Here is a 13,997-nt window from a genome sequence, read left to right as displayed (position 1 = left end):
ATTGTCTATTTCAATCACTTTTATTATTCAAAGTTAGTGTTAAAATATTGAACAGATATTTTTCTGTGAATCTATTAAAATAAATGTTGAATCGATATTTTATTTAATAAAAATAAAAACTTAGAAAAATATCTTAATATTTGAGTTATTTTAATTAGTTGTGTCAAACCAATATTTTAATAAAATAAAAAATATATATTAAAATTATTTTTATTATATATATATTTTTGAATATAAAAATTATGATTAAATTACAATTCTTTAATTTTCTAAAGATATCAATTCCAATTTCATTAAACTCATTCAAATATACCCTTAATAGATTTTTATTATATTCTTATTTATAGTTGACATTTTTCAATATTATATCCCCATTTAAGGCTAGTTTAATTAAGCTTATTGACTCATGAACGTTAAGGTTGTGTAAATTTGATTCGGCTTATTTAATCGCACGGGTAAGTTTGATTCTTTTTTATATTTATTATATTATTTAATAATTAATATTATATATATAAATATATATATATTAATTTAATTTTAAATATTATTAAATTACTTAAATTAAAAATAATATTTTTTGAAACAAATTATATGAATATAATAATTTTTATAAAATTTTATTAATATAAATTTTAAATATATTAATATATATATAGTATAATATGATATAAAAAAATTATTTAAATTTTTTTTATATTTTATAAAAAAAAAATTATTTATTTATTTATTTGAATTTACAATTCTTATTACCCTCTCTCCATTTCATCTACTCTTTCATATACTAACGGCTGAATCATAAGATGACAATGGTACCTGTATACCATATACTTGTGGGTACCTGCCGATCAGGTTTGAATATTATAAATCGTGTTTAGGGACGAAACGAGAAGTAAAAAATGGTATACGGTCGGGTTCAGGATGGGGAGCGTTGGAAACTCAAAACCACCAGATACCCCGAATATATTAATATTAATATATATATATTGATTAAATTTAAATGACTTTTCAAATTCTCTATCATTAGTCATAACATCGTTAAATAAATATATTAATTATTTTATCATTATTTACGGTCATTTTATTCATTTGTAATAAGTGTCTCTCTTTAGATTCTTCACTTTTCACTTTTCATCTTCTTCAACTTGTATTTTTAACCCTCTCTAATTTTTTTTCAAGTCCAAGTCTACAATAATAATAATAATAATAATAATAAAAAGTTAGTTATATTTTTTACTTCTACAACGTAACTATGTAAATAAATAATATTTTTTATTTGTGTTTTTAAAATTTCAATATTACTTGTTTTAATGTTTTTTAATAAGGTGATGTGTTCTTCAACTTTTATATATTATATAATGTGGATGATTATCTATTGAATATAATATTTATTAATAGTTTTAGGTTAATTATATTTTGTAGTAACATATTATATTTAATCTATATAATTTTAGTTTAAATGTGTTAATTAAAATATAATTTTTTAATATCGGGTAATGGGGTACCCGTCGAGGATCGGGTACTCGACGAATCGAGAATGAGGATATAAACAGAGATATCCGTCGGGTTCGGGGTCAGGGTCAGGTAGTAAATTAAAAATCGAGTTTGAGGATGGGTACTTCACTACCCGGAGGGTAGGGTACCGTTGCCATCCCTAATAACGAACTCTCTTTTCTCCCACTTTTCTCTTATCTTTCACCAATTAGGGCCTCGTGAAAGTCTTGATATTGTCCCTTTTGATGAGGTAATTGCGTCACTAATAAATGATCTAGGGTGGACATTCGAGCACCCTAAATGGTTGACAATGATAAATATATTCATGGAAAAATTTGCCACCGTTAAGAGTTACCTAACCTTGAAAGACAATAGGTGCCAACAAATCTTCCTTAATCGTCAAACAAAACTATGGTTGGCTAAAAACTCGGAGTGGAACATTGAACTTCCAATCCCTCGTAGGCATTCTATGTTGAGTTTCTCACCGCATCAAGATACTGCATGTAACCAATATCAATTTGTCATTGGTCTTTCAAATAGTCGTGGGCTTAGTACACTGAATAGACTTTTCCCACCAAATTTATCAAAAAGAGATCATCTATACAAGTTGACACACATCTAAAAAAATGGACAACGGATTAAATATGTAACTCGCAAACACACTTAACCATTTAACTAGGCACATAACTTGCCACCTGACAGGCTCGAACCCAAGACTTTAGGGTAAAAATATCTACTTCTTATTGCCGCTAGGCTAGAAGAGGGGATACACATCTTGAATGCTAATGTTATGCATTCCCCTCTTAGGCAGTAAGACAGTGCCCCTGATCCCTATTCTTATCATTTTCCATACAATTGTCACCCCCTTAATCCTAACCAAAACACTAACAATGATGATTATATTTGATGTGTTGTGTGATTTTGAACATTTATTTTATGTATTTTCTTTCTAATCATGAGTTTTATTTCTGATATAATTGTATGTGATGTTCATTTTAATATATTGTCTTATAAAATTTTAGGTAATATGGATCATAAAATTTGATTGATATAAAAGTTACAACAAGAATATAAATTTCGTCATATCTAACTCAAATCAAAGAAGATGTAGATGAAATCAATGGTTTCATAATACAAGCGGGTGCATTATTCTATTATCATTTCTTGGAGTACCAACGAAGTTGGACGCTACGCTTTCCACGAGTAATATGATCACAAGCAATTGATTGTTTTCTTGTGAGTGATAATTAATGCAAACAAACAACTCGAATGAACTTGCGTTGTTTTGAAATGTTAGTACAATGTCTTGTTGACAACTACGGTCTATGTGGTGGGCGGTCAGTCACTCCTCGTGAGACGGTCTTATTCACTTTGAGATATTTATCTATGAGTGGATTTGTGGTCGACACATCTCTCATTTTTGGATATTCAATAGAAACAATTTATAGGCACATGAACAATGTCATTGAGGCATTGTATAGAATGTTGTCTAACGAATTAGTTGTTATTGTTGACCAGTTAACACCGCACCCGAATGTGACACGAGTAGACAAATATAAGCTATTTTAAGTAAGTTTACTTTAAAAACAATTTATCAAACAAATATGAATAACGTATTATGTTATTTCTATATTAGAATTGTGTAAGTATGATAAATGGTACGTATGTATGTATAAGTGCACCCACCAGAAAACGACACACATCTTTGGCGAGGAAGAAAAGGTGTACAAACAACAAATATTCTTGGCGTTTGCGATATGCATATGTGTTTTACATATATTGTTGTTGAGGGCGAAGGTTCTATGCACGATTCACCCGTTTAACACATGATTAAGAGAAGACAAAACTTTAATTTTCCTATTTGCGTTTCAGGTACAAAAGTTTATATTATTTCCCTTATTCACCCATGAACATTTACAATATTTTAAGATGTTTAATTGCATTATAAGAAAATACTATTTGGTTGACTCGGGCTATACTAATAGGCCTAGATATTTAGCACCGTATAGATGTGTTTGTTACAACATACAAGAATTTTAATCGAGTGGTCCTCCAGTTGGCCTTGAAGAAATGTTCAACCAATGACATTCATCATTGAGATCCACAATTAAACGTACTTTTGGAACTTGAAAAAAAACATGATGTATACTCTCAACATCAACGAGTTTGTTGAGTTTTATTTTAATAAAACAAATGAAAATTATTGAAGTAACTACCTGTTTGCACAACTTTATTAGACGGAATAATGTAAATGAGGACAATGATTATAACATTTCAGTTGATGATGAGCTTGACTTTGGAGACAGACTTGCCACCAGAAAACTTCAACGAGGAATATTTTACTGAGGATGTTGTTATGGGTTATATTCATAACACTATTGCTTTTGAGATTTCTCAACATTATTAAAGACAATAATTAGTTTAATTATGAGTTGTTTTATTTCGGTACCTTTCTCGTAACATTTATATGTCATGTATTTTTTTTCTTAATATTATTAATATGGAATGGTTGCTAGTATATTTTACTAATCATTTTAATTAATGAAATTGATTAGTCTATCCAATCATTTTTATTAATCATTTTATTCAAAATGGAAGTTGCCTTCCATTTGTTTAATAAAGATCAATTTCTTCTTACATATTATAAATTATTTAAACTAAAAAATAATATATTTTAAAATAAATAATATAAATATATTAATTTTTATAAATTAAATTATAAGTTTTTATTAATATATATTTTTTAAATTTAATTAAACGTTTATGATTTCTTACTTGCACGGCTTTCTTTTTTTCTCTTTATTTATTGTCCATTTTTATTTTCAATTAATATTAATTTTTTTTTTTTTAAATCTTTAGATGTTACGTCCAAATATGTACATATTATTCGATTACAAGTAGATTGAGTCAATAAAGAAAAATAGTTTTTTTATTATATATTTTTTCACATTTTCCCACTTCTCTCTAACCTAATTTTTAATTATTAATTCATTTTTGGATATTCTGTTATTATAATTGTCCCAAAAACTGAACTATTCTTCAAATATATAAAAAAATCTACATAAAAAATACATAAAAAATGTACGTAGACTCCACAAAAAAAATTAAAATACACTCCCAATTTTCGGAAACTTTCACTTTCTTTTTCTTTTCATCTCAACTCTTTTATTGGGATGAATATTTAAAAAAAAAAAAAAAAACCCATTGGAAGTGAGATTCATTTATTTTCAAGATGTACTAAGATGTACTAAATGCGAAAATTTATAAATAACTACTTGCACAATCCCTATTTTTGACATAATACTAAATTTATTCATGATGTTGTGACCATTTTTTAAATTTATTCCTAACCTAAAAATACGTTATTTATATGTTTAAGGTTGATAAAAGTTCTCAAATTTATTAAATTAACGATAATTAATGACGGTGTTAATTTTTTTTTATACACGTAGCTTTATTTATTTTTCAACAATTACTAATTAAATTTATTTATCAAACCGGCGCTAACATAATTAACCTCTCTATCTCTTCATCCCTCCTTTTCATCGTCTTTCTTCTTTTCTTTTGGAGGGTTTTCTTCCCTGAAACCGTAGGTGATGGAGGAAGCAATCACGAAAAAGCCCACATTTTGGGACGGATGATGAATTGAAATTCCTCTAACATTCAATCCCATGATTATCTTGTTGAATCCCACATAAATGTTGTGAACCAGATGTCATTGATATGAACTCTGAATAAGAACCAATTTGAAATGAAGAAAGGAATGAAATATTATTCCCTAATAGTTGACTTAACCGGAAGTTTATATGCGATACATTTGAAACAATTTAGATGAATTTGGTCCCCAACAAATAAACACACCTTCTCTAATGGATCCACAACTAAACCAATATCCAGAAAAAAAAATAAAGAACTTTGTTTTGTCCCAAAACTATTGTTTTATTTAAGATATATATCCCAACAATCAACTATACCTAAACTATTCTCGGAGAAATAAAATCCTTTAACTTCACTAACATGATCTTTACCTATGGTGGTATGAGAATAAGCGGTGGTTACGTTGAAGGAATTAGATCTGTACTCGTCCCATCTGAATCTCAATAATACGCTTGCGATGGGTTCACTATGTTGGAGAAATCGAATAATAGCACCTGTTTAGCAATTCAGAAATAGACAAGCTACAACAAAGGCCTAATAATTCTTTTTCCCCTTCTGTATAATCAAATAGACAGCCAATTCAATTGAGCATCAAACAATCAATCAATCAAAGAAAAAGAGAGTAAGACACTAAGATTTTACGTGGAAACCCCAAATTAGGTAAAACCACAGGACACTTCGGCCACTTAAATCATCCACTATATCAAATGAGTATACAATGTTGTTCAGTACAAGTCTAGAGGTAATCTAATAAAAGTTATCAATTAACCTCATCCTAACTTGTCATTCACATACATTATCATCATCACTAAACATGACTAACCAAATGGAGAAGGGATAAAAGAAATTAGAAGAAGAACTTGTTGCTACAATGGTGGAAGAGGGAGAGAGAAAAAACAAAACTACTATTTTTTTTCTTTAATTAAATATGCCCTAATGGGTTTTTATGAATTTGTTAGGCCCAGCTGCCAAAGGAGCTGACCCAACAAATCTCCCCCGTCAGTGCAACTTTGCGGGCTCCAATAAACCCGCTCTCTCCCGACAATCTTCAAACTTGTTCTTAGGCAAGGACTTCGTAAACATATCGACACCATTCTCACTTGTATGAATCTTCTCCAAGTTCAGATCTTTTGCCTCAAGCACATCACATATCCAATGATATCTCACGTCGATGTGTTTGGATCTCGAATGAAAAGTTGAATTCTTTGAGAGATGAATGACACTTTAACTATCGTAAAACAAAGTGAACTTCTCTTACTTTTGGCCCAACTCTTGTAGGAACTTCTTCATCCATAACACCTCTTTACATGCCTCGGTAGCTGCAATATACCCATCTTCTGTAGTAGACAAAGCAACACACTTTTGTAACCTTGATTGCCACGAAACAACACCGCCTGCAAAGGTAACCAAAAAACCTGATACGTATTTTCTTGAATCAATATCACCCGGCATATCAAAATCTGTAAAGCCTTCCAAAATATGAGTATCACTTCCAAATCATAAACATGCTTTCGAAGAGCCTCGAAGATATCTGAGAATCCACTTAACAACCAATCAATGTTCTTCTCCCGGGTTAGAGAGATACTGACTAACAACACCAACTGTGTGTGCTATGTCCGGTCTTGTACATACTATGGCATACATAAGATTACCAACTGCGGAGGCATAAGGTACATTCTTCATTTCATCTTTCTCTTTCTCACTTGTAGGACATTGTTTAGAACTCAACTTGAAATGAACTGCAAGTAGAACTGAAACCGGTTTTGCATTTTTCATTGCAAACCTCTCAAGTACCTTCTTAATGTACTTCTCCTGTGAAGCCAAAGTGTTATGTTCTTTCTGTCTCTTGTGATTTTCATGCCTAGGATTTTCTTCACTAAACCCAAATCCTTCATCACAAAAGACTTGTTCAAATGCCTTTTGAGCTTCTCAATTTTCGCAATATCTTGCCCAACAATCAGCATATCATCAACATAGAGCAAAAGAATAACATAATCATCAATATTGTATCTCTTGATAAAAACACAATGATCATAAGTAGTCTTACTATACCCATTTGCTTCCATGAAGGAGTCAAATTTCACGTACCATTGTTTAGGCGCTTGCTTGAGCCCATACAAGCTTTTCCTCAACCTGCAGACAAGATCTTCTTTACCTTTAACTTTGAAGCCATCGGGTTGTTTCATATAGATCTCTTCCTCCAAGTCACCATGGAGAAATGTAGTCTTCACATCTAGTTGTTCAATTTCCAAATCTTGACTAGCAGCCAATGCTAACACAACTCTGATGGATGACCTCTTCACAACCGGTGAGAATATCTCTTCATAATCAATCCTCTTTTTCTGTCCAAAGCCCTTCACAACCAGTCTTGCTTTGTATCGAAGTTGTGAGCTATTCTCTTGATTCTTCAAATTGAATACCCACTTGTTCTTCAAAATCTTCTTTCCTTTCGGAAGTTTCACCAAGTCATAAGTCTCGTTCTTTTGCAAGAAATGTATCTATTCTTGCATTGCCACCGACCACTTGTTCTTGTTTTCATGAGACAATACTTCTTGATAGGTTTCTGGTTCTCCCCCATTAGTCAACATCACATACTCATTGGGAGGATACCTACTAGAAGGTTGTCGTTGCCTACTAGATCTTCTAATATGTTGATCATCGGATGGCTCTAGAGAACTATCATCATCTTGTTCAGCTTCCTCTGTTGGCTCAGCATCAACTATATGAGTCTCATCAACCTCAACTTGGGCATTTTCCACATCATTGGGCTGTGATTGTGGTGTACGAATCCTACCATTATCAGGCTTCATAGACTTCGGCTTTTCTTTTTTCTCAAAGTCTTCAATGGTCTGATCTTCAAAGAATACCACATCTCTTCTTCTAATGAGTTTCTTGTTAACTGGATTCCAACATCGATACCCAAATTCACTGTGGCCATACCCACTAAAGATACACTGTCTCGTCTTACTATCATGCTTAACTCTCTCTAATCTCGAGGAACATGAACAAACACTTTACAACCAAAAACTCTCAAGTGATCATAAGAGACGTCTTTACATCTCCAAATTCTTTCTGGAACGTCGCCATCTAAAGGACTTGAGGGTGAAAAATTTATCAGATCAATTGATGTCTTCATTGCCTCTCCCTAAAAGGATTTTGGCAACTTAACATGAGACAACATACACAAAATTCTCTCATTGATAAATATGTTCATCCTGCGACTCCATTCTGTTGATGTGTTTTTGGCACAGTCTTCAAAATCTTGATCCCATGACTTTTACAGTATTCCACAAATGGTCCTCTATATTCGCGATCATTGTCCGAACGAACACATTTCAATTTCTTCCCAGTTTCTCTCTCCACTTCAGCTTGAAACAACTTGAAGTAATCCAATGCTTCATCCTTAGTCTTCAAGCAATAGGCCCACACCTTCCTTGAGCAATCATCGATAAAAGTGATGTAATAATGAGCACCACCTAAAGTCAAGGAATACATATTACATATGTCTGTGTGAATCATATCTAGGATATTAGGCTTCCTAGATGGAGAGAAACTTTTGAAGGAAACTCTATGTTGCTTATCAACTAAGAAATTTGTGCATGTCTTCAAATTTGTGGACTTTAAGCCCTGAAGATCAATTGTCTTGGAGAGAACTCGCATGCCATTCTGACTTAAGTGACCAAGTCGCTTATGCCAAAGTTGTGCTGAACAATCATTAACTACATTTGCTTCTCCCCCGTAAGACTTAGTCTCTGTCACATAAAGAGAACCAACTTTCTTTCCTTTAGCTATCACCAAAGACCCCTTAGTGAGTTTCCATTTTCCTTCACCAAAGTAACTATGATAGCCCTCATCATCAAGAATATCAGTAGAGATCAAATTCATCCGAATATCGGGAACATGTCGAACATTCTTCAAAAGTAGTTTCCACGAAGTGTTAGTATCCAAATTGTTAGGATTTAGGTAGCCGCTGGAGGACCGGGGGTTGGACCGGTTAGCGGTTCTCACTCGTAAGGTGGTGGTTAATCCGGTTAGAGATTAACACCGGGGTTTCAATACTTCACAACCTGTCACAAACCCTTGAACTAGGTTCAAGCGCGGAAGAGGTTTGCTTTCAGGTTGAAGCGGCACACTTGTATGATAGGCAGAATCGGTTTCGGATGATGGAGGTCTGAAAATGGTGGGTCGGTTTCGGTAATCTGGAAATTCGGTATGGATGGTATAGAGTCGGTTTAGAGTGGTGTAGTTCAGTTAATCGGTTAGATAATGAAGCCGGCAGAAAGTAAATAACAAGACAGATTTTATGGATGTTCGGAGATAAAACTCCTACGTCACCCCTTCCTCTCGAAACCGCGAGAAGGATATTCACTAAGGAATACAATTACAATCCGATCGAGACTTATTTCCTGCTCGATAATACTCTTACAATTTACACCGAAATTGTAATACACACTTTAACTTTAGCACTTAGGCTTTCTTAGAATAACACAATTTTATCACTTGTAGTAAATGCTCTTAACGCTTCACTTGTCTCACTGAGTGGCTCTGTGTCCCGCATTTACTCTTCTTCAACTGCCCCATTTATAGGTGAAATATGCCAACGGTCATATTTCACTGCCTTGAATCCGATTGGCTGAACAGAGGTGCAGTGATTCAGTGTTTCAGAGATTCAGACCTGCGGTCGTTTCCTCAAACCTGATGGTCAAGCTCAGATCTGGCATTATATCTCAGACCTGGCGGTCTGTTCTTCCAGTATGTAAGACAAACCTGCCGGGTTTGTCTTTTACTTGATGTAGGCACTGTCTGTTGGACAGTTGTCTGTACTTGGAAGATTTCCTTTCTAGCTTATCCCGAAGTAGAAGGATCCGGTAGGACTGTCTTCTACAGCCTGCAGGCTTTCCTCAGACTTGCATGGATATGGAAGTATTCAGTCTGTTCCTTTGGTATCATTCTCAACAGATACCCAAATTGTCTTCTTGTACTGGTCGGCCACTTGACTTAGCCGAATGGCTTTTGGTATGAGTGATGTAACCGGACTTCTTCCGGTTATTCCTCTGCCTTGTGGCTGATCGGTTGTTTGATGATTCCGGTTTTAAGCTTTGGCCGATTATTTCTTTGTGCGGTCATGTTCCGAGTATTCTTGGTCGGTTTAGTAGCTTGACCGGTTGGTTTTCTTAGCCGGTTCTTTTGGTTTATCCGGTCCGGTTCCTTGTTCCTGCATGGAAAGTTTATTTAAGTTAGGTTTATTTGAACCGGTCTGATTTTATCTAACAATTTCTCCCTTTTTGATTATTTTATTTAAAATTATCAAAATCATGTAAGTTTACAACCGTAGGCCGGTTGTTTTGTTTGACCGGATTTTTGAAAATGGCTTTAGGAGAATTTTTCGAAAAATTTTGAGAAAAATTTTGGACGAGTCTTTATCTTTTATCTCATCAATTTCTCCCTTTTTGATTATTTTATTTAAAATTATCAAAACTAAGTAGAGATGCAAAAGATGGCCGGTTTTTCAAAAGTAGCTTTATATATATAGTAAAGATAGCCGAAAACAACATAATATGCAAAGACACTAAGACAAGTAAAGGAAGGAGAGTCCCTATTCCGAGTCCGAGAAGTCGTATATGCTCTTTTTCTTCTTTGGTTGCTGTCGACTGGTCGGTTCGGAAGGCCGTCGTTTTGTAGACCGGGACTGCAATTGTTCTTCGACCTCCTCTTCGACTTGGTTGGCCTGCTGCGATGTACTCGTGATGACCGTTTCAGTGATCTCATTGAGCAGCTCGGCCATTTGAACTTTCTTAGGGGCCTCCCTCTTTCGCTTTTTCGGTGCTGAGGCGGAGGCGGCCGCCTTTTTCTTTTTGTTTTCAGCTGCGAATTCTTCCAGCTTCCGTTTTTGTCTTTCCAACCGCTCAGCATCCTCCGCAGCTTGAGCGGCTGCTTTCTTTGTAAATCCTGGGAACAAGGCCTCTCCTCTTTTAGTCCGCGCGGCTTCCTCTTCCTCTTCGGTAAGCTGTGAAGAACGCGGTGCCTCTTTATCTTTGCCTGCTTCGGCATCCAGCGCATCCTGGACCCTTTTAGCCACTTGAGCATCAACCGCTACAGCCGCGGCGTCCGCGTTCACCTTCACTCTTAGCAATTCGGCAACCTGTTCAGAGAGCGCCTTTAGTTCGGCCACGAGACCCACATTTGTCTTCTCGAGTACGGAGACCCGATCGAGTGTTGTGCCCACCAGGTCATTATTCATTGATGTCAACCGTTGATCGGTTTCTCTTTCAAGCCGGTCAAAGTCTTTCTTTAACTCGGAGGTCAAGTCCTCCAGAATTGCAGTTCGCTGAACACATTTACTGCGCAGAACCGCCTCTTCCCGCAGATCTTCGCCGATTTCTGAGAACCGTTCCTGATTTCTTTCCAGAAGACACCTTGTGGCGTCGGTGAACTTGATGGCCGAATCAAATATTCTGTTGGATCTATCCTTGAACGGCTGAACCGCGGAGTCTTCAAACTCCTGAATGCGGTTATCAATCAGTTCTGATGTGGAGGTTTCAAGCTTTTGAAGACGGTCCTCAACCCATTCTTTCGTGAAGTCTGAAGCGGGGACTTCTGATTGTGGAGGGGATTGCCCGGTGAGGTTGGGGTCGGCTCTTTAATCGGAATCTTTGGATGCCGCATTCTCCTGTGGAGGTGTTGGGCAGTGTTCCGGAAACGTATCGATCTGGGGAGGAGTATAGACCGGTATTTTCATCCGGCTGCATATGGCCTCTAGCCGTTCGATTTCTTGAGTAAGTTCCCCTTTGGCTTTTTCAAGCCTTGCTAACACCTGCGGCGCTACGGTGTCTTCCTGTCCCAACTTTTCGATCTCCTCCGTAATTTTCCGGATGCGTGTTGCTAGCTTCCGTAGTTGGACCTTCGGTTTTAAGAGGCAGGTTCGGTATTGTACATCTTGGAGTGTGTTGGAGTTTGTAAGGTTCATGAGCATATCTTCTACCTCCTCCTGGATGCACTCCTCGTCTGTGTGGCCCGGTAGAATTTCTCTATACGGTGTGCCGTACCGGTGATCGTGCCATTCCAGGTAGAGTTCTTCAATTGACTCAGCTCGCTTTTTGACGCCCTGAAGGAGTTTCCGAGATATCCTATCGGCCTTTGCTTCTTCGGCCTCCTCCTTCTCTTTGTCGCCGTCCTCATTACCGGCTTCTTTATCACCTTCTTCTCCACCCTCGGTTGTCTCAGGGTTGGTGTTTGGTCCGGCATCATTGGGGCTCTGGGCCGGATTGTCGGCTTCATTGACCGTTCTATCATCCTCGGTCTTCTCCGTATCGGTTCTCTCAAAGAAGGAAGCCGACTCCTCATCTTCTGTTTGCTGCGGCGGTTCCGAGGAGGTTACTTTCTCCTTTCCTTTGCTTTCAGCCTTTGCTTTGGCTGGGGCAGCTTTCTTGGCGGCTTTCTTCTTTCGGCCTCCTGTGGAACTGGGGTCCGGCTGCTTCCTTTCTAGGAATTGCCTTGATCTGATGAGGCATCGTTCTGCGACAGCGACGCCGGGACCGATGTCGAGATTGAGGTGAAGGAAGATCTTACCTAGAGGAACGGCGTATCCCCACGACCGGTTTGAATCCGGTTCCACCATATCTATTAGGTTGCTGAACACCGCCTTTGCCCAGTTAACCTTTCGTCCCTCCAACAGACCGATCAGCATCTTGATTTTGTCTTTGGTGAGGTTGCTGAAGTTTCATCCCCTCGCCAGAATCGCCCTTGCGAAGATGTCACATATTGGGATATACTCCGGCTTCAACATTTGTTTGCTGCCGGATGCTTTGATCGGCTCTTTAGTTGCCGATAGAATCTTGCAAGCCGCCTCAAAGGTGTCCTGCTCTATTTCTGCCGTTGCATCCTGGCCGGTTGTCGGAAGACGCAGGCTCTCTGCCACCAATGCCTCGGTGAGCTCTATTTCAGAACCGCATACGGTCGCGGTGATTTTGTCGTTGGAGACGGATGCGGTTTTGAAGAATTCTTCGACCGCATCTTTGTAGATCACATGAGGACTGCCGAGGAAAAATTCCAGACCGGTTTTGACTACCCGGTCAAGAACCACCTTTGCCTCGGACGTACCATTCAGCCGGATTTCCTCGAAATCCACCTGAGATAGGAGTCTGAACAAAGCCGAATCACGTCCCATGTTAGAGATTTTGAGAGAGTGAGGGATAGCCGCTTCAGAAATTGAGAGAGCTTAGAGAGAGAAAGCAGATTCGCGTGAGAATGAAATAAAATGACCGAGAGTTCCTTTTATAGGCGCGGTTTGGAGACATAACTGTCCCATCAACATTGGGCGGGAAAGTTCCCTCCAAAGCAAATGGGCGACAAACCATTGGCGGGAACGGATTAGGCGCCAAACTATGGGCGGTAAACCAAAGGGGCGGCAGTTTTGGGCGGGAAATTTCCCTCCAAAACTCTTGCTCATGCCATTGATGACGCACTCTTTATTTTGAAACCGATTGATGGTACGGTTTCTGAGTCTAACCAGTTATTTTGAGTGATTTTATGTGACCGAATAAGAACGCGGTTTGAAGATGTTAACCGGTTACTTAGATAAATGGTCAAAGAGTTAGGAAGACACGGTCATTTAAACTGAAATGATATTGAATTCAAGAAATATTGCAGAAAGAAAACCGACAGAAAATTCGGTATTGAGATAGGCATACATAGATAATGGAAAGTACAGCCTATGAAAAAGACATTCTAGAAATTCGGTCTATTGCCGAATCCTTGTCTAGGATGTTTGAGGAAGAGGCCGGTGTGCCCGGTCCGAACTCTAGCCGGTACCCAAGAATCAGCTTGCTGATATGCGGTACATAACCGAG

The sequence above is a fragment of the Impatiens glandulifera genome, chromosome 1 (assembly GCF_907164915.1).
Source record: "Impatiens glandulifera chromosome 1, dImpGla2.1, whole genome shotgun sequence".
NCBI lineage: Eukaryota > Viridiplantae > Streptophyta > Magnoliopsida > Ericales > Balsaminaceae > Impatiens > Impatiens glandulifera.
This window is presented reverse-complemented; position numbering follows the sequence as displayed.